The sequence below is a fragment of the Bubalus bubalis genome, chromosome 2 (assembly GCF_019923935.1).
Source record: "Bubalus bubalis isolate 160015118507 breed Murrah chromosome 2, NDDB_SH_1, whole genome shotgun sequence".
NCBI classification, from domain to species: Eukaryota; Metazoa; Chordata; class Mammalia; order Artiodactyla; family Bovidae; genus Bubalus; species Bubalus bubalis.
The window spans coordinates 84,892,825-84,917,904 of NC_059158.1; the positions used below are offsets into that span (position 1 = coordinate 84,892,825).

The 25,080-nt window shown below is 37.6% G+C and overlaps 1 long non-coding RNA gene across 6 annotated transcripts in view; it reads left to right on the forward strand.

Annotated features, from left to right (window-relative positions):
- The first annotated feature begins 284 nt into the window (after positions 1 to 284).
- The window catches only part of LOC112582017, a 57,182-nt gene continuing 32,386 nt past the window's right edge, over positions 285 to 25,080 (forward strand). Inside the window, exons 1-2 of one of the 6 annotated variants that reach the window (XR_006547711.2) lie at positions 285 to 372; positions 21,998 to 22,104. This is a non-coding gene — a long non-coding RNA (uncharacterized LOC112582017). Of the gene's footprint in view, positions 373 to 3,678; positions 3,772 to 18,857; positions 19,115 to 21,918; positions 22,105 to 25,080 lie in introns of those variants that run through there. The other 5 variants (XR_006640460.1, XR_003106623.3, XR_006547715.2 and 2 more) reach the window with 5 other exon arrangements.

Genomic DNA, 25,080 nt, shown 5'->3' on the forward strand with positions numbered 1-25,080 from the left:
GTCCCCAAACCCTGACTTTTCCGGTGAGCAAGCTCCACAGGGCTGGACAATTGATGGTGGTGGCCTGCCAAGGGGACAGTCATTTCTTCTTCCTTTAAACCACTAAAAAGGCTCCACACGCACATACCATCAGGATAATAAAGTCGTTAGCATAAACAGACTAGTTAATTGAAAATCTAAAAACCGATAAACCTGGCATTAAGCTATAACCACAATTAGGCCATCCTTAACAAATCACAAGCCTCAGGCAGAGAGCGGGACTTCCTGTCTGGGGAAGGAACCAATCAGAGAAAAGAATGGAAGCTACTAAGGGGTTTCTATGGGCCTGGACTTTTCTCGCGATGTTCCCGTTGGGCTGAAGACTGCCCTAAGGTAAAGAAACAGATACAACAGTCTTTTCTGAAACTAAACCTTATTCTTCCTTAGTGAAAATCAGCAAGTTTCAATTGTCTGTGACTTAAAATAATTTGAAAGTGTTTTGTAAAACAGCCTGATGGAGTTTTTTTTGCTGCCTTGTGGTTCTTCATCCCTACTTTAACTGAAAGTGTTTGTAGTTAACTTTTCTTTACTCTTTTTTCTTGTTTGTATCCTCTTGTTTGTTATTTCTTCATCCCTACTTGAACTGCAGGTGTTTGTAGTTAACTTTTCTTTACTCTTTTCTTTTTCTTGTTTGTATCCCCTTATTTCTGAATCCCCTTATTCTGTATCAAAATACTCTAGAAAGTAAGCTCCATGAGGCTAGGACTTGGCATAATGCTAACATAGTTAGAGATCAATATAATTTGCTAAATTTTGATTCCTGCTTTAAAATGAATTTTTCTTAATCACTTCTCATTTTTTCTAGTAACATTACTTTAAAAATTAAGCTATTATAGCCTTCAGATTTAAGAAATTAAAAGTCTACTGGAAAAAAATTGTCATTTTATTTTTTCCCTTAAAAATAAATTGTTAAGTTGTCTTGGGATATATTAGCCTTTGTGGGTTATTATATTTGATTGTTTGCAGAAATGTTTTTCTTTACAACTTATAGTGGAAGAAAGTGGAACAAGGTAGTGAAAGGTAGGTTCTTAAACCTGGGACTAGGACCTTGATTCATTTGTATTCAAGTCCGGCAAATTACTTAACATCTCTGAACTTCAGTGGACTCACCAATAATCATTTTTTAGCAGGGTGGTATGTGAGGTTTTAGTGAGATAACATGTAAAATTCCCTGGTTCATTGTAGATATTCAATAAACAATGCTTTGGGTAGGATAAGACATTTGTGATAGTAAAAGAATCTCAAAGTAACCTGGAAGTTTAAGAACCTAACTGGAAAGCAAAAACAAAACAAAACAAAACACAAAAAACAACTTTCAGTTTCAGTAGTACCAGTGGTTGGGATATGGCTCCAGGAATATTACTTAACTTCTGTGTCTATTATTGCTGCTGCTGCTAAGTCGCTTCAGTCGTGTCCGACTCTGTGCGACCCCATAGACGGCAACCCACCAGACTCCCCCATCCCTGGGATTCTCCAGACAAGAACACTGGAGTGGGTTGCCATTTCCTTCTCCAACGCATGAAAGTGAAAAGTGAAAGTGAAGTTGCTCAGTCGTGTCCGACCCTTAGCGACCCCATGGATTGCAGCCCACCAGGCTCCTCCATCCATGGGATTTTCCAGGCAAGAGTACTGGAGTGGGGTGCCATCGCCTTCTCTGGTGTCTATTATTAGTATTTGTAAAATGGTGTAATAAATTTCACCCACCTGGCAAAGGCCCTGTGTACTATTTAAAATAAGACAACAAGCCCCAGATGGAGTCAGTTGTTCTAAGCCTTACCTCATCAAGCTGAGACTTAATTACAGTTTTGACTCTCCCAGAAAGGAATCCTAAATCAGTCAATCAGGAATCACATGTGACCACTCGTTAGGTAATCTGCCTGATAGATCCTGTCATCCCTGAAGGAAAGGAACCTTGCAATAAACAACCTGGCTTTTTGGTCGAGTATAACTTCCTTGTTCTTGCTCCAATCTGCCTATAAAAGTTTTTCATTTTGTTCAGCTCCTCAGAGTTCTTTTCTGCGTGCTAGACTGGATGCTGCCTGATGAGTATCAATTTTTGCTTAAAATAACTTAAAATTTTTAATGTGCCTGTTTATTTTTTAACAGTACATTAGATACACCAAAGTGATTACAAATATTAGGAAGTCAAATATTTTTCTATTTTGTGTGATAAAATGCTGTTTTAAACAGTAGAATAATTTGGTGTGCAAAAGATTGTGTTACTTAAACATAGGATTGTGTTAAATCATTAGATTCGTTTTCTCTGAACATTCTGTAGTCTTTATATTAGAGTTACTATTAACTAACACAGCTTGACAAATACTTCTTTTACTTGATTTGTATGTGGTGCTATTTTTAGTGAAAAATTATTCGAAATACACTGGTTAATAGAAATGGTATTCAGGAGCTTTTAATGTGGCTTTAGACAGATCAGACCTGCTTTTGAATGTTCCTCTGAAGTCTGAAATAATGACCATGTTGAATTCTCGATCTAGCACAAAATATCTGGGCCAGGCAACCCCAAGAAGGTTGAGAATTCCAACTCAGTAGGAGACTGACCTATTCCTCAGAAAGTTCATACTCCTGCTGAAGTCCTGTTCCCCACAAAACACATGACTGAGCTGCAGATAAAAGTTGGGGTACCATTGTTGGAGGTTGAGGAATGAAGAAGAATTGGTAGAACAGGGAAAGTTGGTCTAGTAACAATGGCCTAATGAGAGGTAAAAACGATATAGCAATTAAATCATATGTTCTATAGATTTGCCTTATTAATTGTTAACTTTGTTTAGCTGTTGCCTCTATGACCTTAGAAAGCTGTTTGTTCCGTTGTTTGTTTACTTACCTGAAATAAGGGTGTAAGGCGAGTACTCTTCAATTAAAATACACCTTTTAAACACCTCATGTGTGTATAATATATGAATTAAAATTCTTCATACTATAATATATGAAGAATTTAAATTCTTAATACCTCTCTCTCAGCTTTTATGCTCACTAAAGGATTGGGAGACTGGATTAGGCTAAAAAAAAAAAAAAAAAAAGAGGGAGAGTGTAAGCAGAATCAGTGTCCTCTTGAAATATATCTGTTCTGAATGATTACTCCCTCCCTTCCTCCTCTCATATTTATTTGCTGATTTACTATTTGGGGAACAAGGTTAACAGAAATCTCCCTAGTGACTCTTATCTTCACTGAGGTGCTCGCCAAGGTAGAGTTTTAGAAGATAATTCTTGAGGAAAACTCAGAATGAGTACAGGGGTCTCTTCTCTCTCCATTCTTAGGGAAGAAGAAAGCTAAATATATAATACTTATAAAAATTGAGCTTAAGTTTATGAGCAGTTTAAAGTGCCAAGTAGAGCTAGAATGGTATAGAGATAAGGTCTCTGGACATGGAATCGGAAGGCGTTGGTGTAAGTCTTGGCTGTATCTCTTACTAGTGTGTGACCTGGGACAGTTTATTTCCCATCTTTGTATTTCCTATTTCTTTGTATTTATTGTGGGGTAACATCTATTTCTTATACCTCACCAGATTGTTATTGAAATCAAATATTATGTGTAGAACAACGCAGACACCATATATATGTGTGTGTGTCTGTGCTGTGTGTCTGGAAAATCTAACAGGTAGTTTTTGCAGTGTCTCAGTAGGAATTCAAGAAACTCTGGCAGAGTTTTTGGAGGCAGCCCCATAGGCGGGTCTGTGTTTCTTCTTCCCTTGGACACAGCTCTACTTTTTATCTGTAAGTAGATAAGCTGATGACACAACTTTCTTTTGTTGATTGTTAAAGGCTCTGCTGCTAGGAACAGAGTTTGAAATGTACATATAACAAGTATGTTCCCTCTTTAATCATAATAATAGCAACTGCAATGTGTTTAACACTATGTAGAAAGCATTGCAATATCAAAGATACAAGCAAGGATGTTATTGTGAGGTAGGTCAGGTGACCATATTTAATGCCTTTCAAACTTTTGGTCTCCAGACTACTTTATACAAAATTATTAATGACCCCAAGGAGTTTACCTAGAAAATCCCCTTAAATAGAAGAGTACCCATGCGTGCATATTCCATTAACCACCAGGGTGATGATGTCATCACATGTCATGTAGCCTCTGAAAAGTCCACGTGAACTCTCATGAGACAATGAAAGTGAAAAAAGCAATGTCTTAGTATTATTACGAAAATAAGTTTGACCTTGTAAGGCCCATGAAAGAGTCTTAGGGACCCCCAGGGGATCCAAGACCACACTTTGAGAACCACTGACAAAGTATTTTGAAGGAAACACCAAGGTACTGAATTATACATTAAGTCCGGTGTGTATTTCTTCCATCTCTGCTTGAGGCGCCATTGAAATTGGAATGATGATTGAGAGTCACTTTGAGGAGATTTTATGTTTTCGGTAGTATCATCACTCTTTACACCTGTGTTTTTAAATCTTTATAAAGTTATGTTAGGCTCTTTCACTGAAGTATAGCAGCCACTTTTCTCTCCCAAGAAGCAAAAATCAACCACCAATTTCAGTTAAAATAGCATTTGGACCTCTCATTTAGCCATTGAAAAAACATCTTCATTTGATTGCTTATTTCTTTTATAGGTTTGTGTATTCCAAAAAAGTCTTTTGTTACTCAATAAAGCGACCTTTCAGATAGTTAGAGATACAGAGCAGCAGCAACACAGATATACACACTTTCTTTTAACAGAGTGGCTTTTATTTTAGGACATCCTTGAGTAAAGCAATGTAGGACTCATTTCTTTAAGCAATTCATTATAGTGCTTGCTTAATATTTCAATAATACATTTTAATTGGACACAATTTGCTCCTTTTGTCTAATTTTTTTTACAAAGTTATCTGCCCATTTATAAGCAAAGACAAAGGCATGTTGGTTCCCAAAAGTACTTTTTCTGCTTCACTTTGAGGACATCTGTAGCCTGAATAGTTTTTAGTCCCTCCCAATAGGTCTCCTCTCAGCTGCTCTGTGTTTTTACATCTCTCAAGAGGGGTTAATTCTTTACAGCTGTATCCTGCCTTCCAAGAATCTAACATGTGCAAATTATTAATCTTTTTCTATTGCTACAGTAACTCCCCAGGCCATAAACACCCCCTACCTAAAACTGGCTCTTTTCCAAGAAAAACTTTGGTATTCTTTCCCTGGAAAGATAATTTGGTCTCCTTTGGCTTACATTGTTATTTAGAACAATTGATAAAATACAGAAATTTACTTCCAAACAATCACTTGCAAATAGAAATTTAATCTTCATTTTTCAATCTATCCACTGTTGTATACTTTGTGTCTGAATTTTGCATTTCATTTATTAGAGAAATCAGCCTGCTTATATTTTCAAGAGTATACTTTTCAAGTTTTTTTTTTTTTTCTAAGTATTTTTCTAATTATATAAGGTAGGACTTTTTTTAGTAGGGGAAGGCAATGGCACCCCACTCCAGTACTCTTGCCTGGCAAATCCCATGGACGGAGGAGCCTGGTGGGCTGCAGTCCATGGGGTCGCAAAGAGTCAGGCACGACTGAATGACTTCCCTTTCACTTTTCCCTTTCATGCGTTGGAGAAGGCAATGGCAACCCACTCCAGTATTCTTGCCTGCAGAATCCCAGGGACGGGGGAGCCTGGTGGGCTGCCATCTATGGGGTCGCACAGACTGAAGCGACTTAGCAGCAGCCGCAGCAGCAGTAGGAAAAAATAGTGTGTATCCTTTCCTTCAGTGTAACTAAATTACACTTTTTCAAGTATGACTTTCATGTACTTATACTTGCAATCTATATCATGCTTTTGTATATAAATATATTAATATTTATTTGTAAGGATGAAAACAAACTTAGAATATTATGGTAAGACAATATATTAATATACAAATGTTGACTATTCATAGCCCAGCTTCTCAATTGACATCTAAAATATACTTTATTCTAGATTTATATATCCTTTTGGACTTACTGAAAGATGGTCACTGCTTGGCCATTTCTCTCTGCCTCTATGACCTAAGTTTTGTTCATTTCTTAGCTAGTGGTTGAATACTCTTATGACACTTCTAACCTTCAAAATAGATCATTTATTTTAAAAGTTAAATACTTCTTTATAAAATATTAAGAAATTCTAGGAATTGCATTTCTCAGTGATTACCTGCCTCTAGTGGTGTTCTGAGGCACAAGGCAGAGGGGCCAGTGATTTTTACCACCTGACAAGTGCAATAATCCCCTAGAACTGCAAGGCCTGAAGCATCGTATTGCTGTTATGAAACAGAATTTATAAATAAAAATAAGGAAAACAGCCAGAGCCATGCACTTCCTGGCTCCACTGACATTGATATGACAGCCAATCAGAAATTTCCATTTATGCCAGGATTGCCAAACCAATAATTTTAGCAATAAAGCCTGCTCCAAGAAGTATTAAAATGGTTTGCCTCTAATACATGTTTAAACACAAAGGAAGTTTAAAGGTAGGTTTGTTATAATTCAGACATACAATCATTTTAATATATACAGAAAACCTCCCTGTAGACCAATTAAAAGGAGCTTCCAAACAATGCTGACTCTTAATTCACATAATATTATAACTCAAGCAAGTTACATTTCAATATTTTTAGATAAGCTATATAAGAGTAGAAAAAAAGGATTAGGACAATAGTGAGATTTGAATTTCATTTTGTATTATTTCAACTGCATTTTAACAGTCTTTATGACCAAAAGAGGGAATAAGAATGCAGAAGGAACAAACTTGTATAGATTATTTTTTCATTACATGCATTATTCCAGTTTAAAAATGTCAGTCGCTTGTCGTGTTAACTAAGAATGCATTCACTACTGTACATATCTAAAGCTGGAGTTAAACTGAGAATTTTGCAAGGGACAGATACAAAGAAGTGATTTTTTCCTTCTCTCTGTATATAAAAATAGAACTTTCAGAAATGTCATGGCTGACACATTTAGCTGCTGGACATTGAAAAACCTCTTTCTGACTCACAACCTGTGACTGGAACTCTGTCAGAGTAATCAAGAGATGTTATACTATAGAGCACAAGCAGTAGAAGAGGCTTTGCTATTTGGCCTTGTTTTAAAAGCAAAAATGATTTAAATTTGGATCATAAATAAATGTTTCTTATACTCCTCATCTTTAAAATGCAGAAAAAAATTCATTGTGTATGATCTTTGTACAGCTGTCTAATTCAGTGAGTATTTTTTAGGAGTATATGGACTACTGAAACAGCATAACATGATAAGAAAGAAACATGACTGAATAAATATGAAGAATTACTTTTCTGAAATCTTATTGCAATTAGTGATGACCATACCAGGGCATCCCTGATAGCTCAGTTGGTAAAGAATCTGCCTGCAGTGCAGGAGACCCCAGTTTGATTCCTGGATTGGGAAGATCCACTGGAGAAGGGATAAACTACCCACTCCAGTATTCTTGGGCTTCCCTTGTGGCTCAGCTGGTAGAGAATCTGCTTGCAATGCGGGAAACCTGGGTTCAATGCTTGGGTTTGGGAAGATCCCCTGGAGGAATTCAGTATTCTGGCCTGGAGAATTCCGTGGACTGTATAGTCCATGGGGTTGCAAAGAGTCGCACAGGACTGAGCAACTTTCACTTTCACTATAAAGGAATACAATGAACCTTAAAGGAACACAACCATATTTCAAAAATTGAAAGGCAGTTTTTGTATAATATTTGTCTTTCTTTGATCTCATATTTAATTAGAGTTCCTCTTTTTTCAAAAGAGATCAAGGGACCTATGGCACACAATATAACATATATTGCCCCCAGTACTCTATGAAATTCAGAAAAGCTGAGTATTCACATTTTATTATGTCTAATGAAAATTTTTACCAGTTCATACTTTAATAAAACCTTGTCATAATGTCAATTTTGTGAAAACAGAATATGACTAAATAGGCATTCACATGAACATCCATGAAATGATTGAAATAAGACTAGATAAGTTCTTAGTAAGTATTCACAAAATTCTTCCTGATATTTTAAAATTGCCAAAAGGTATGTCTTTTGACTTATATTTACTTTCAGAAATAGTAACATCTAAATTTTTCAAGGTGAATGAATGACCTTAAGATATTTTAGGCTTAAAAAAAAAAAGATATTTTAGGCTCAATGATATAGTTGATTATGTGATACTATTATAATTTAGGGGAAGGTATTCCAATTCTCAGTTGTTAATTGATTTCAGTTCTGTCGCTCAGTCATGTCTGACTCTCTGCAATCCCATGGACTGCAGCACGGCAGGCTTCCCTGTCCATCACCAACTCCCGGAGCTTGCTCAAACTCATGTCCATTGAGATGGTGATGCCATCCAACCATCTCATCTTTCTGTTGTCCCCTTCTCTTCCTGCCTTCAATCTTCCCCAACATCAGGGTCTTTTCCAATGAGTCTGTTCTTTGAATCAGGTGGTCAAAGAATTGGAGCTTCAGCATCAGTCCTTCCAAAGAATATTCAGGACTGATTTCTTTTAGGATTGACTGGTTTTATCTTTCTGCAGTCTAAAGGACTCTCAAAGAGTCTTCTCCAACACCACAGTTCAAAAGAATCAATTTTTTGAAGTTCAGCTTTCTTTATAGTCCAACTGTCACATCCATACATGACTACTGTATAAACTATAGCTTTGACTATACGGACCTTTGTCAGCAGAGTAATGTTCTGGCAGCCTCTTAGCCTGGTCAGTTAGATACGCCTTTTGCTCTTCTTGATATGCTTTTGTTTTTGTGCTTTTGCATTTATTTTATTTCAGAGAAGGCAATGGCACCCCACTCCAGTACTCTTGCCTGGAAAATCCCATGGACGGAGGAACCTGGTAGGCTGCAGTCTATGGGGTCTCTAAGAGTCGGACACGACTGAGCGACTTCACTTTCACTTTTCTCTTTCATGCATTGGAGAAGGAAATGGCAACCCACTCCAGTGTTCTTGCCGGGAGAATCCCAGGGACAGAGGAGCCTGGTGGGCTGCCGTCTATGGGGTCGCACAGAGTTGGACAGACTGAAGCGACTTAGTGTTAGCATTAGCATTTGCTCTTCTTGATGTGCTTTTGTTTTTGTGCTTTTGCATTTGTTTTATTTATTTTAAAAAATTTGTGGAAGATTTGGTGACAAGGTAATTGATTTAGGGTCCAAGTTTTACATATTTATGCTTCTTGGACAGGGCATCTTTAATAAAACTGCAGAACTTGGTCATATTCTTGCAAATCGAACAAGGTATGTTCATTCTCCCCATGTCTGGTGATGTGTGGCTCTAGAGTTTGATTCAAATTCGGCCTCTGACAGTTACTAGTTGTGTGCCCTCGGGCAAGTTACTTAATCTTTATGAGCCTACATTTTCTCATCCTTACAATAGGGAAGATACCTAGCGGCTCATGAGGTTTAACAAATCAAGTAATAATTTGAGACTAGCACCTTGTCTGGCTTCAAAAGGGCATTTGTTAAAACAAAGGATTATTTTCTTCCTTGATTCCATTTCTAAAATTATTTTTGCACTTTCTTGTCCAAGCTGTGACATTTTCCCTATGTCCACATTTCCCAGGGAAATCATGTTTTGCCCTGATGGTCTAAGTCTACTATCCAAATGAGCGATACTCCATCCTCCTGTTTTCCTTGAATGTATCTGTTCCCTAGAGTGCAACCATTCTCTTTTCCACTCTCTCTGGTTTTGTCTAAGTAGAAACTTAACCGTTCTAGGAAATTACAGGCTAAAGTATTTTTATTAATAAGAAGAGTCACAAAATCTTAGAGCTTGAAGGGACCTAATGAATTAGAGATCACAATCTCAAATGCCTACAAGGCTAAGCAGATATAGTAAATAAGTAAAATGTGCTGGGTGGGTGCAGATGACTGTTCAAGGCTAAAGAGTAGAGGTAGGTGGGTGGAATGGTGAAAGGGATCAATTATTATGGTGACGTGGTATCTAGACTTATTGTGGCGTTCACTTTGTAGTATATACAGAGATTGAATTATAATGTTGAACAGAAGAAACTGACTAATGTTCTGTAACAACTTTACCTTTATAAAAATAATAAATTAATAAATAATAAATTAGAAAATATAAATAATTTTTATAAGATTTATAAGAAGATAAAAAATAATAAATTAAAAGAAAAAAAAAAAAAGAACCTGAAGAGAAGAACTGAAACCAGCTAAAGGGAGCTTACATCTGTAGAGGGCAGTCACTTTACAGCTCAAGCAAAGTGTTGCCATATGGTGATTTCAACAGTCTTGGGAAAGATTTTTGTTAAAAGAAGAAAAAAGTTTTATGTGAAAAATTTTAGTTGAAAATCCTGTTGTTGTATAAAAACACCAATATGAACCAAATATATCTACTGGCCAGATCCACACAACAGGTTGCCATTTTGGAACCTCTGTTAGATCATCTGATACTGATAATCTTGTGTTCAGATGAAGACATTGAAACACAGTCAAATTAACTTTCCCAAAGTTAGATGTGGCAAAACAAGTGTAACTCAGATCTCTAGCCCCATGGTGTAAGGGTACCTGCCACATTTGGCCATTTTGCTTCTTCTCTACATATATGTGCTTCCTACATATATGCTTCCTTTCAACATATATGTGATGTTTTGGAAATATATTCTTTTCTTTAGCTTACAGGTATGATAAATGATGATATTCTTTCCTTACACTAAAGAATCATCTAGGTCATTCCTAAGTGAAGTGTGTCTATAGTGGATTTGATCAAGAAACTGTTACCTTAACATTCAAAACCAGTTTGTGTATCTTCTCCAAATATATGAATTTATCTTCCCACCAACCTTTGCCACACTCTAGAATTATTTGAAATTATTTGCCTTGCTGCTGCTGCTGAGTTGCTTCAGTTGTGTCTGACTCTGTGCGACCCCATAGATGGCAGCCTACCAGGCTCCGCCATCCCTGGGATTCTCCAGGCAAGAACACTGGAGTGGGTTGCCATTTTCTTCTCCAATGCATGAAAGTGAAAGTGAAGTCACTCAGTTGTGTCTGACTCTTCACGACCCCATGGACTGCAGCCTACCAGGCTCCTCCACTGATGGGAGTTTCCAGGCAAGAGTACTGGAGTGGGGTGCCATTGCCTTCTCCAATTTGCCTTGAGTGTATTATTATTATTATGACATTTTAATATACTAGGACAATTTAATATTTCACTGGACTCAAATACATAATTTAACTCTTTGGGATTAACTCAATGTTTCAGATTAGGTTCTGTATCTGTATATTTCACTAGGTCAAGTTTATACTTTTAGAAATCAGAGATTAGTAAGTGAGAGTATCTTACTGTGGAGAATATCAGCATGTTTTTCTGTAATATAAAAATGAAAGACAAACCCTTTGTTGATTTGGCATGGAGGTTTTTATATTGAGGGTGTCCTTAACCTTTAAAATCTAAAAGCTGATAGGCAGTTTTCAGACAAACGAGGTAATTTTGGCATTTTACCTTAGAGTAAATCATAACTCAAGTTCAAAACTCTTTAGGCAAATTTCTTATATTATTATATTATATTATATTATTCATAGCTTGGTACCAGTTGTTAAGAAAAATTGTAAATTCCCTTGAGACTTCTTATTTGATTATTTCAATGTTAATGTGGCATGCCTATATTTTCAATACTAAATTCAAAGCCATCCTGGCCATGTGCTAATTGAATAGAACTGTCCATTCTAATTGTGGATAATAGGGATTAGGATGCCAAAAATATAGTGCCTTGATTAGATCACATGGCATCATTTCAGGGCTGTGAAAAGTTCTTCTCTCTGGTTTTGCCCTTCCTTAGAGTTGCCCAGTCTTCTATGTGACCCCAACTTGCTTCAGGATTTTTAACTGTGCTGCTAAGGCAGATGCATTTTCTGACCTTAGTGGTGAGAACAGAAGTTTCTCAAGTGCTGTAGGAACTAATTAATATGCATATTATTCCAGTAAAGAATCATTATTTCATGTGTATCTTTGTGAGAGAGTATGGCTGTCATGATGGTTACTTACTCGGGCCAAACCCATTGCTAAAACAGAAAGAGATTCTTTAATGATGATATTTTAATTCTATAAAGTTCTTAACATAAATTTGTAAATGTGTATGTGGCTGGATGGCATCACCGACTCGATGGCCATGAGTTTGAGTGAACTCTGGGAGTTGGTGATGGACAGGGAGGCCTGGCGTGCTGTGATTCATGGGGTCGCAAAGAGTTGGACACAACTGAGCGACTGAACTGAACTGAACTGATGTGTGCATATATGAAGAAGTTTTTAATACCACTCTTAGATTGCCTTTCTCTGATTGATAAGCAGCATATAAAAAATAAGCTCAGAAATTACAAAACATCCTTAAGATTTGGGAAATGAAAAAATTTACATGGGGTTTAAGGAGATAATTAGGGAAAACAATTGTAGTGATTTTGCTTAATGTAATGCCACACTTATTAGGTGATTGTAAAAAGCAAAACACCACACTGTAACAGGCATAAGAAATACCATGATAAATAAACTATGGTCTCTCTGAAATTTTCTCTTTATTGACCTTATTCACCTAGGGTGGAAGGTTAGTTGCTTATGACACAGGCTAAACCATAAAGTGATATGCATAAGAGAGAAAACCCAGTATCAGAAGAGATTACTGATGGCTAGGAGGTGGTTATCTAGGTGAAGCATCCAGTGTCAGGGTGCAGCAGGGAATGAATACAAGGTTAGATAATAAGTTCAAGAACAGGACTAGCCCTTAGACTTTAATATGTAGCAGAATTTGAGACAGGAAAACTAGAATTGAGCAACAGGAAAAAGACTGAGTTTCTAGACTAAGGATATAGAATGTAAATGTGACCCAGAGATAAGTCAAACACCTGGTTCCTTTACTTGAAAACTAGCTCAGCTTGACCCTTTACCAACACACAAGGGGGAAGCTGTATTGATCTGAGGAGTTTGAACACCTCTGTCTAGTCATTGGATGACTACTACACAGATATACATGGGGTGACCCACTGGACTTCAGGTTTAAAAATTAAGACTAGTATAAAATATACTGAACAAAGACATTGGTAGCCACACACTAGGAGGGAAACAGCTCCCACAGATTAATTCCTGACTAGATACTAAAATAAACTACAAAAATGAAAAAAAAAAAAATTCAGAACAATAGTTCTCAGGGGAAATATATCATCCAGTGTTGCTACAATATGTAATCTAAAATATCTACCTTTTAATAAACATAAATAAATAAAGAACCATGCAGAGAAAAGTGTGACCCACACTGAGGGACAATAACAACAACAAGTCAATAGACTGTCTCTGAGGACCTAGATCTTGAACAAAGATTTCAAAGCAGCAATTGTAAATATTTCATATAATTAAAGGAAATCATGTTTAAATAATTGAAGGAAAATATGAGAAAGATGCATAATATAGGAAATCTTAATACAGAAATAGAAAAAAAAATAAACAGAAGTTCTAAAGTTGAAAAGTACAGTAATGGAAGGGGAAATCGACTAGATAAAATCAATAGCAGATATAAGATGGCAGAAGAAAGAACCAGAGAACTTGAAGATAGATCAGTAGATGATGGGTATGTTAGGTAGGTAGAATAGGGAAATGGAGTCCAAAATGGCGGTGGCTAAAAGACAAGGAAGGTCAAAGGAAGGTCCGAGGACCAGAGTGAAAACTTGAGGCAGAACAAACAGCACTGCTGGCTAAGCCCAATTTGCATAGGGCAGGCCCAGGTGGAGGAAAAAACATATAAAAGGAGGAGCCAAAGCGCTCTCTCTGGGACTCTCTCTCCTGCGCGTGCGCGTGCGCCTGTGCGCTCGCTCGCTCTCTCTTTCTCCCTCCCCACGCACTCCTCCACTCTCTTCTCTTCCAGTCTTGGATTCTCCTGCTATCTTATAAATAAAATAGAGCTGTAACACTGATTTGCTTAAGAGCTGTAGCACGGTTTGTCCAAGACCCAAGAGCTGTGATGCGCCAAGGGCTTTAATGTCCGTCGCTCCAAATCTTTGTTGTGACGAGACAAAGAACCGAGGAACATACACTCGCGTGACAGATCAGTATAAATAATCCAGTTAAGAAAATATAGAAAAAGGTTAAAGAAAAATGATTAGCACCTTAGAGATCTGTAGGATAACATCAGATATGCCAACATATGCATGACTGAGTCCCACCTCCCATAAGAGAGGAAAAAGAAATATAGGAAACATATCTGAAGAATAATGGTCAAAAATCTTCTCAAATTTGTTGTTAAACTACATACAGGATCAAGAATCCCAGTGTATTCCAAATGAGATAAAGACAGAGATTCACGACCTGTCATAATCAAGTATTGAAATCCAATGCCGGAGAGAAAATCTTGAAAGCCTGTAAGAGAACATGGCCAGATAATGGCTGATTTCTCATCTGAACAACTGGAAGCAAAAAGGTAGTGTAGTGACACGTCTAAAGTGTTGAAAGGAAAAATGAGTGTGTTGCCAGTAGGCCTACCTTAGAGATTTACTGCTGTTACTCAGTCACCAAGTTGTGTCCAGCTGTTTGTAGTCCCATGGACTGTAGCCCGCCAGGCTCCTCTGTCCATGGGATTCTCTGGCAAGAATACTGGAGTGCGTTGCCATTTCCTTATCCAGGAGACCTTTCCAACCCAGGGATCAAACTCATGTCTCCTACATTGGCTGGTAGATTCTTTAAGGAATTTCTTCAGGTGAAGAGAATTATAAAACCAGAGTAACTTGAATCTACATGAAAAAATAAATAGTGCTGGAAAGTATACAGGTAAATGTTTTTTAAAAAAAGCAATATATTTTTTTCTCTTCTTGTTTTATCTAAAGAATATGATTTTTAAAGCAATACTTATAACACTCTGTTGGTTTGTAACATATCTAGATGTGATAAAAATAGCACATAAAAAGGTAGGAGGAAATGGAACCATACAGGAACATGTTGCTATATTTTACTAGAATTAAGCCAATGTTAAAATAGATTTTGATAAATTAAGATGCATGTTGCAATTCCTAGAGCAACACTGAGAAAATATCATTAAAAATTTAATAGAGGAATTAAAATTATAATAGTATATTTAACACAAGGAAGCAGAAAAGGATGAAGTTATTACATTATTAAAAAACTAATAGTGAAGTGACAAATATAAATCCTACTATATCAGTAATTAAATAGTTACAGCTTAAACATTCCAATCAGAGTAAGAGATTGTCAGACTAAACAATAATGCAAGAATCAACTATATGCTGTATAAGAGACTCAAGTTACAGAGAGATAAATATGTTGATAGTAAGATATGGGAAAAGATACATACAAACAGTAATCATAACAGAGATGGAGTAGCTATATTAACATCAAACAAAAATAGAATTTAAGAGAAGAAATATGAGAAGGACATTTCATGATAATAGGGCCAATATCAGAAACATACAAATAACCATTATAACTATAAACACACCTATCAACAGAAGCCCCAAATACATTAAGCCAAATCTGACAAAATTGAAGAAAAAAGAAAACAATGAACAAATTATGGTTGGAAATTTCAACCTGGTGTTTAATTCCCCAGCTACTCTAAAAAACTGTAGAACAACTAGACAGGTTATCAGCAAGGATATAGAAAATTTGAACTCAGCAAGGATATAGAAGTCATGAACACTTCTATATACTTAACTGACCTGATAAATTTTGAACATATCTTTCAATATAGCAGAATACATATTTCCAAGTGCACACAGGATTTTTTTTTCCAGGATAGACCGTATACTCGACCACAAAAGCCTTTTTCAGTATATTTTAAAAGATAGACTTCATTCAAAGTATGTTATATGACCATAATGGAATTAAATTTAAGAAGTCATCAAGAAAAATAATTTTTAGGAAAATTCCAAGTATTTGCAAAGTAAGTGACACAGTTCTAAATAACCTATAGGCCAAAGAAGAAATCAGAAGAAAATTTAGAAAACATGTTGAATAAAAATAGAAACAGCATATCACAGTGTAGGAAACATAGGTAAAACAGTGCTTAGAGAAAAATTATAGTTTTAAATGTCTATATCGTTAACAAAGGCCTCAAATCAATAACCTAAGCTTCCACCTTAGGAAATAGAAAAGGAGGGTAAAATGAACAGAAGGTAATTATTAGGAAAAATATAATAAAGATCAGAGTGAAAATCAATAATATTTTTTTATTATGTATTATTTTATAGAGAAAATGAGTGAAATTAAAAGTTGATTCTTTGGGTAGTTAAGACTTCAGGCTGCCCCTGCAGGGGGCACAGGTTCAATCCCTGGCAGGAAAATGAAATCTGTTATGCAGTGTGGTGTGGTCCAAAAAAAACCAAGTTGGTTATTTGAAAAGTTCAGCAAAGTTGATATACCTTTAGGTAGACTGACAACAAAGGTCCGTCTAGTCAAAGCTGTGGTTTTTCCAGTAGTCATGTATGGATGTGAGAGTTGGACTATAAAGAAAGCTGAGCACCGAAGAACTGATGCTTTTGAACTGTGGTGTTAGAGAAGACTCTTGAGAGTCCCTTGGACTGCAAGGAGATCCAACCAGTCCATCCTAAAGGAAATCAGTCCCGAATATTCATTGGAAGGACTGATGCTGAAGCTGAAACTCCAGTACTTTGGTCACCTGATACAAAGAACTGACTCATTTGAAAAGACCCTGATGCTGGGAAAGATTGAAGGCAGGATGAGAAGGGGATGACAGAGGATGAGATGGTTGGATGGCATCACTGAATCGATAAACATGAGTTTAGGTAAGCTCTGGGAGTTGATCGACAGAGAGCCTGGCGTGCTGCAGTCCATGCGGTCCCAAAGAGTTGGACACAACTGAGCAACTGAACTGGGACTGACAAAGCAAAAAAAAGACTCTAACTAAATCAGAAAATAAAGAGGGAATATATTCACCAAACCAAGCATTAGACAAATTGAACAGATTTGTCATTTTTAGAAGCTGACAAGCTGATTCTGAAATTTATGTGGAAATTCAGAGGACCTAGGATAGCCAAAACAATTTTGAGAAAGACAAGTTGGAAGCCTTGTATGTTATCTAATTTCTGCTGCTGCTGCTAAGTCACTTCAGTTGTGTCCAAATCTGTGTGATCCCAGAGATGGTAGCCCACCAGGTTCCTCTGTCCCTTGGATTCTCCAGGCAAAAATACTGGAGTGGGTTGCCATTTCCTTCTCCAATGCATGCATGAATGCATGCTAAGTCGCTTCAGTAGTGTTCGACTGTGTGCAACCCTATGGACAGCAGCCCACCAGGCTCCTCTATCCACGGGATTCTCTAGACAAGAATATCGGAGTGGGTTGCCATTTCCTTTTCCATCTAATTTCTAACTTTATTCTAAATTATAGTATCGAGGAAATATCATCTTGCTATGAGATCAGTGAGACAATGAAACAGAATTGAAAGGTCAGAGATAAAGCTTTTTATTTATGGTCAATTGATTGTCTATAGTGTTGACAATATAATTTAATAGGAAAATTAAGTTTTATTCAACACATGGTTCTAGGGAAATTTAATAGCCATATGTAAAATGAACTTGGACCATTACCTCACCCTGTATGTATGATATGCTTGTGTATAGGAGTTCAAAGGGAAAAGCAGTTCTAACATTGTAGAAAGATGCAAGGCTGTGGAATAAAACATATTGACATGATTAAGAGCCTAGTATCTGTAAATGGAGGTATGCAGTGTTAAGAGAAGACTTGGAATGATAAACTAGGTCTGACATTATCCTAAATTCCACTGGGAAGAACTAACCAAGTAATCTCTAGTCCTGATCTCTCCTTCGCACTAAGGAGACTAAAAAGTTGAAGGGTGGGATAGGGAGGGGATGCAAGGGAGGTTCGTGAGGGAGGGGACATGGGTGTACCTATGGCTGATTCTTGTTGATGTATGACAGAAAACCACAAAATTCTGTAAAGCAAATATCCTTCAATTAAAAAAAAAAGAAAAAGCAGTCTATTTGCAAGACATGCCCACTTGGGATGTCCCCACACATCTTAAATTAAACATGGTCCAATTTGTTCCTAACTTCTTTCCTTGTTTTCTTTTTGAGTTGGTGACCATACCATTTATCCAAGTTGTTCATACAGAAACAACTATGCTTAATGCTTCTGTGTTTGCTTCTCTATATCAAATCACTCAGCAAGTTGTATTACATTATATATACTTCTATATTTTTCTCTAATCTTTCTCTCTTTTTTTTTAACCTATGTACCCCCACTGTCTTGATTCAGACACTCATCTTTTCCCTGGACTACTGAAATTATCTTTAAGTTACTGTTTTTAGTCTTGCCTCATTTGTTATATTTACAGCATTGCTTTCAGTGATTCATCTGAAATTCAGACCTGATTGTGTCATTCCTTGCTTACATTCTTTCAGCTGCTGAATGGTAATAGTTCAAGAGATTCATGCAGACTTTCCATTTCTGACCCAGGCCTACCAACATTTATCCCTTAGTACTTTTTCAGGCAGTATTACCAGTCCATACTGTTTTCTTACCCTATTTTTCCTTTATGCCTTTCTCAGTTTTCCTACACCCACTGAATTTATCTCCACTCATAAGGCTTCCCTTGTGGCTCAGCTAATAAAGAACCCACCCAGCAATTCAGGAGATGCAAGAGATGCAGGTTAGATCCCTGGGTCAGGAAGATCCCCAGGAGAAGGAAATGGCAACCCACTCCAGTATTTTTGCCTGGAAAATTCCATCAACAGGGGAGGCTGGCAGGCTTCAGTCCATGGGATTGCAAAGAGTCTGACACAACTGAGCACGCGCATGCACACCCACCCATCCACACACAAACTGTCTCCAAGAAGCTCCTTGTGAACTCTTATCTCCTTTGTGCCTGATTAGATGGTCTTGTTATGAAGATTTAAAGAAAACCATCCTTTAGTCCATGCTCCATTGTAATGAAGTTTATGTGTGTCTGTCCTTCAGACAGGGGATTCACAACCTGAATCCCCTGAAAATAGAGCTCACACACAAAATGTGTTTATTGAATGGAATGGATGATGAGTGAAAGTAGATAATTGCTGGTGATGGAGAGAATGGACCGGAGAGGGAGACAGCCTGAGGAAATGGCACCTGGTGAAGTTTGGTGAGTCTCCATTTAAAAAATTTCAGCAGACAAAACATGTTTTGTGAAACTTTAAAAATGATTATTTTTTTAGTACTTTTGAACTTGACAAGAGAAGACTTAGTGCACAATGCAAAGTAAGTTTAATAGCATGCCATAGCAAACATGATAGGTGTGAACCTGAAGCATGCCACTGTGCTTTGTTCTGAGCTCAGGACGTCAAATTATTGCCATCTCAAGCGCTAAATATCATTGATTAGTGGCTACTAAGAGTGCTGTGTTTAGGACTTTAAAACCAGGCCCAAGTTCTGTACAGAAGATTGCTACAGTAAATAAATAATGTCTGTTGTGGCTACAGGACAGTAGTGTGACTTAATGAGGTTAAAGGATTTCCCAAACCTGTCAGTGGCCTTTGTCTTATTCAACACTATAAGAATGACTAAAAGACACAAACGGTATGCTTATCACAATTGTAGATATTGCAAAACTAGGAATAATACAAATACTTTGGGCAGCAATCACATCAAAATGAATTTATAGCTGGCAACATTGCTCTAATAAATGTAACTGGAGTTAATGTATAATCCTACACTTGCATTAAAAAACCTACTGTATAATTTCTGGATGTTGAAAGAAAAAGTACTTAAGAAATTAATTTAACAACAGGCATGAAGTGAAAGTGAAAGTTGCTCAGTGGTGTCTGACTCTTTGCCAATTCTCTAAGCCAGAATACTGGAGTGGGTAGCCTTTCCCTTCTCCAGGGGATCTTCCCAACCCAGGGATCTAACCCAGGTCTCCCACATTGCAGGCAGATTCTTTACCAGCTGAACCACAAGGGAGGCTCAACAACAGGCATAATAGGAGTAAATAGCATAATAAGACAAGACCATAATATCCTGACTATATTCTCGTTCATTCTGTGATGACCTGACTTGACAGGGCATTTGTCCTTAAATTTTGGCATTCCCTTTAAAAAGAACTTTGAGAGGAAACATAAAATCATATTAAATTGGAAAAGTTGAATGAACCTGAGTAAAAAATGGAGCATTATCATGTGGAACATAGATTTGACTTTTCCTAGATCTGAATTCTAGAGCAACACTGGCCACGTGGTAAGCAAAAGAAAAGGAGACTCAGGTTTAGTTCCAAGGATTAGAGGAGTCTGAAAATAGAACTGGCCACCTTGAATATTTCAGGGCATCATTGGAGGTGCTCATGACAAACTAGAGAGACAGTTTCCAGGAATCCACTATATTAATATTAATAGTTTCTGTCCAGACCTAATGCTGAGGTGTATAACATCAAATGATTGAATTTTTCATGAATACAACTATAGGTTTTCTTGCAATGAGATGCTGGAGATCTAGTGCTGGTCCTGGCCTTGCCACTGAAAAACAGTAATAAGAGTAATCTTTATAAATACAAATTATATTATACCATATATCTGTTCATAGCTCTCCAATGCTTCTCATTGCATCAGAGAAAAATCTGAATCCTTTCTTACCTACAAGGCTCTATAGCTTCTAATCTTCTTTCTCTTATCTTCTTCTTCTCCCTGCTTCATCTCCTGTTTGTCTCATGTGAATTACCCGCAGACTTCTAGGCTATTCCTCAAATATCCTATACATACTCAGACCAGAACTTTTGTTCTACCTGAGTATTGGTTAAAATTTTTCATTATTTGATAGCATTTCAGGATACAGTTTTTACTTGAAATTTTAGATGTGTGGCCTCCTTTGAACTATTAGGAAATTTGACGCTGATGGACTCACATTTCCAGATAACAGCATCAGCCAAAGCTGCATGGTAGCTGTTTCCTTTAAATGGGACCTGCGCTTTCCAGTTAGTTCAAACCAGGCTGAGTCACTATTTATTACTGGCTTTGCCTCTATAAGCATTTGAGTTTGAGATCCCTGTGCTATTATACGTGATGCTGGTGTTCAAGTGCTTCTTGAATTTTAGTGTGTGTAAGAATCATCTGGAGAACTCAGTTAAAATCACTGGGCCAACCTAGATAATTTTGATTAAGAAGGTCTGGGCTGGTGGCCCCAGATCTCTCAGAGGGTGCTGATGCTCTGCTCTGAGGACCAAACTGGCAGTGGTTTATGTTTTCATTCATAGTGGTTTTTCCCACAGAAATATTTACTTTTAATATTAATAATCAGAAACTGGTAGTTTAAAAAATACGTATTGTTGGGAAATTCACTGATATTCCAGTGGTTAGGGCTCTGAACTCTCACTCCTGAGGACCTGGGTTGGACCTCTGGTTGGGGAACTAAAATGCCACGAGCTTTGTGGCATGGCAAAAAAAAAAAGAAAAACATATTGTTGTCATTGTGCTTTCTTGTATACAAATGGTAACAGTTAAGCTGCTCAGTCCCTTATATATTAGGCCATGAGATTTTTGTTCTTCACCTCCCCCAGGGTACTTCAGCTATCTTCTGATTTTACCCTGAGTTATGAATTGGTCCTCTGGAATAAGCTAGGTAATCATTAGCATTTCAGTAGCAGTTTCTATCCAAGTTATTTTGAAAATACCATCTGGTAGCAAATATTAGCAACTTCATAGTAACAGAGAAACCAAGACTGGGAGGTGATAATGACCATCAAATTAATACTTATGGAGCACAGGAGGCCCATCTCTCAGACAAAGCAAAGACTAGCATTTACTGTCACTATGAACAAGAAACAGAGCTGGTGACAGAACTGAAGTATGAGGGGGCTGGGTGACTTGACCAAGATCACATAGGTGTCAGATACCCAATTGCTTATCCAACAGTCCTGTTCTGCTTTCCACTGAAAACTATAAATCATTTAATTAACAGAATAATGGATGAAAGAAAATTAGAGGTAAAACTCCACTGCCTCTAATCTGCAGAAGTGGAATCGTTTCTTCAATTGCAGGTTTCATATCACCTGCCTGGCCCTCAGCAGGGAAGCCACCAAGCTTACTGTGCTGCTCCGGGATCCTCACAGGCTGGTGTGGAACATCTAGCAGAGATGCTGGGGAGGTGAGTGTCTTCAGGAGCTGTGTCCTGTAGTGTTGGTAGCTGCCTACAGGAGAGACCATGAAAAACCTAAGGATCACTTCATATTTAGTGGGTTGTTTAGGGTCATCTCTGATATCTCATTCCCAAGTTTCAAGAGTCAGAGAATTCACATGGCATTCAGGAACAGTGGTTGCTGACCCAGGCTGCAATCTGAGGAATTGTTTGGAGACCTGTGGTGGGACTGGGACTGGCTCCATAAATAAGACTACTTTTTCTGAGAGGACTTCTCTCCCATGAAATGGTGACACAGGCCTAATTCTATCAAGATCTAGAGGCAAAACTCAATAAATTGATTCTCAGGGGCTGATACTTCTTAGAAACTATTACTTAGGAAAATAGAGCAGTCACTGACTTTTACTCAATCTGTGCTAGTTGTGAGAAAGAATGCTGACCTTTGATACCAGAGGAATACGAAGTATACATTCTTTACTTGAAGTCAAGGCAAGTAGCAGTCTCTCGTGTTGGTGTTCCTTCTGTCAGTGTTTCTCTAGAGTCTGATACCTCTTTTTCTGGAATCATCCATCCAAGAGTCAATAAACAGTTACCTGCTGAGTGTCTGACACACGGAAGGCACTGATCTAGGCACAGAAAATTCAGCAGAGAACAATAGTCATGCCTCTGTTTTAAAGGAACATATTAATATATTCTAACAGAGGAGATAATAAACACATAAATGAATAATGAAGCCAAGTCTGCTTGCTGAAAGTGCCTCCAATCAGATAAAATGGTGGTAAAGTGATGGAGAATGACAGAAGTGAAGGGGTGCTTTCCCTGAGGTAGCAGAGAAGGTCTCTTTAAGGAGGGCAGTTCCTTTGAGTTGGGGAATAGCAAGTGAAAAGGCACTGAGAGAAGAACACTTTTGGACTTCTCAAGAGAGCAGAAGGACTTAGAAAGTATAGGGAGATAGAATTGGAGAAGTGAGTGGGACCAAGATCATTATGACCTCATAGACAGTGTCGTGTTTTTGTTTTATTGTATACATGATGGGAATTCATGAGAGGTATCTAAGCATAAGACTAATATAATTTATATTTTAGAAAGTGCTGTGTAGGAAGTGAATTGTAGGGTACAAGGTATGGGGACCCATTAAGAATTAATTCAGGCTATTGATGATATTGGCTTGGAATTTAGTTTTAGCAGCTGCATTGGTAAGAAATGGTAGGTAATGATAGGACATATTGATGGATTGGATACGGGATGATAGGAAAAAAGAGACATCAAAATTGCAGGTATTTAGATGGAGACCTTGTATGGAATCAGGGGTTCTTGTACTGGCCATACTATGTTGAGATGCCTCGTGCATGTCCAAATGGAGATATTGTGGAGGTAGTGAATACTATAATTCTGGAACTCAGAATAGGCTGAAGAGAAGTATAAATGTGAATCATCAGCATACAGGTTGTATTTAAAGGGATATATCTGTTATATGTCCCACTGGATTAAAGAACCCCAATAGAATGATCCTTTCAGACTCAAGGCACCTTGCTAAGATTAATGCAGAAATGACTTTGGATTCAAGGGTTAAGATGAGGGAGCAGATATCAGGAACTGGGTCTTACAACTCCAGGAAATGATCAAAATCCTTTTTAGGTAGCAGGCCTTTGAACTGCCGATGGACATCTAGACAGGCTGAAGTTTTGAGTGTTCTTTGGTGAGGGGGGTTACATGCTTGGATATATAGGAAGAGTTAAACTTGGAGATAGTGAAGGACAGGGAAGCCTGGCATCCATGGGGTTGCAAAGAGTCAGACACAACTTAGCGACTGAACAACAATGACAGACATGTTTGACTTCGTTGTTGAGGGTAAATATCTGCTAGTATTTAACTTCTAAACTTCCATGGGCTTAGAAATAAAGATGGTGTAATATTATACCTTGGGCTTCCCTGATGGCTCAGACAGTAAAGAATCTACTTGCAATGCAGGAGACCTGGGTTCAGTCCCTGGGTCAGGAAGATATCCTGGAAAAGGAAATGGCAACCCACTCCAGTATTCTTACCTCGAGAATTCCATGAACAGAGGAGTTTGGCGAGCTACAGTCCATGGGGTCTCAAAGAGTCGGACACAACTGAGTGACTAATACTTTTATTATACCTTGGTGCAGTGGTAAATACTGGGCACAGGAGACAGACCTAGATTCTTGTTCTCCCATTTACTAGCAGGCAGATAATTTGGTCAGTTTCCTCATCTGTAAAATGGGGCTCCTTTATTTGTGTTAGGAAGGTTAAAGTATACAGTCTGGCACCTAAAAGTCTCCCAATATCTACTTTGATCTCATTTTAAAAAATGAGATGTGGACATTAGAGCTTGGATCAATTTACAGAAAGAACAGGTCTTGTTTTAGAGACAATGTTAGTTATTAATCTACTGCTTCTATTAATAACTAACATCATAATACATAATTTTTTTCATCTTGTAATTTTGAGCTGATTCTGTGACATCTGTCAACTGCTACTCAGCTAAGGATTGCAAAGCATTACTATTTGGCAGCCTGAATCAGACCCAAAGAAGTGAACATAGCCCTTCAAAAAGTCAAGAGAAGCCAGAGAAGACATGTGATAGAGTTAGTCACATGTCCTTGGCCTAGTGTCTTAGCTTCATAAAAAGTTCTGCCTCTCTTCCCTTCTATTTCAAGAATTTGAGTTTATGGACAACAGCTATTCATGATAAAATACTAGCGAGATCTTCAGCCTTTCACATGGGCCCCACACCATGAATGCTGCAGGTCCTCTGCTGGCATCTGTTCTTATGAAAAGACCTAGAAACACTGATGGGGGCACTTTCCTTGCTCAGAGTCTGTCTTAGTTGAGCCTTTGCTGCATTCCTGGTGCAGCTCAGAACCAAATGAATAATTAAACTCTTAGGCTGAGTAAGTGATTTTCAGCATGCAAAATTCTCCTATGAACTATGAAAGGATTTAGTTGAAATGGGTACTGCAT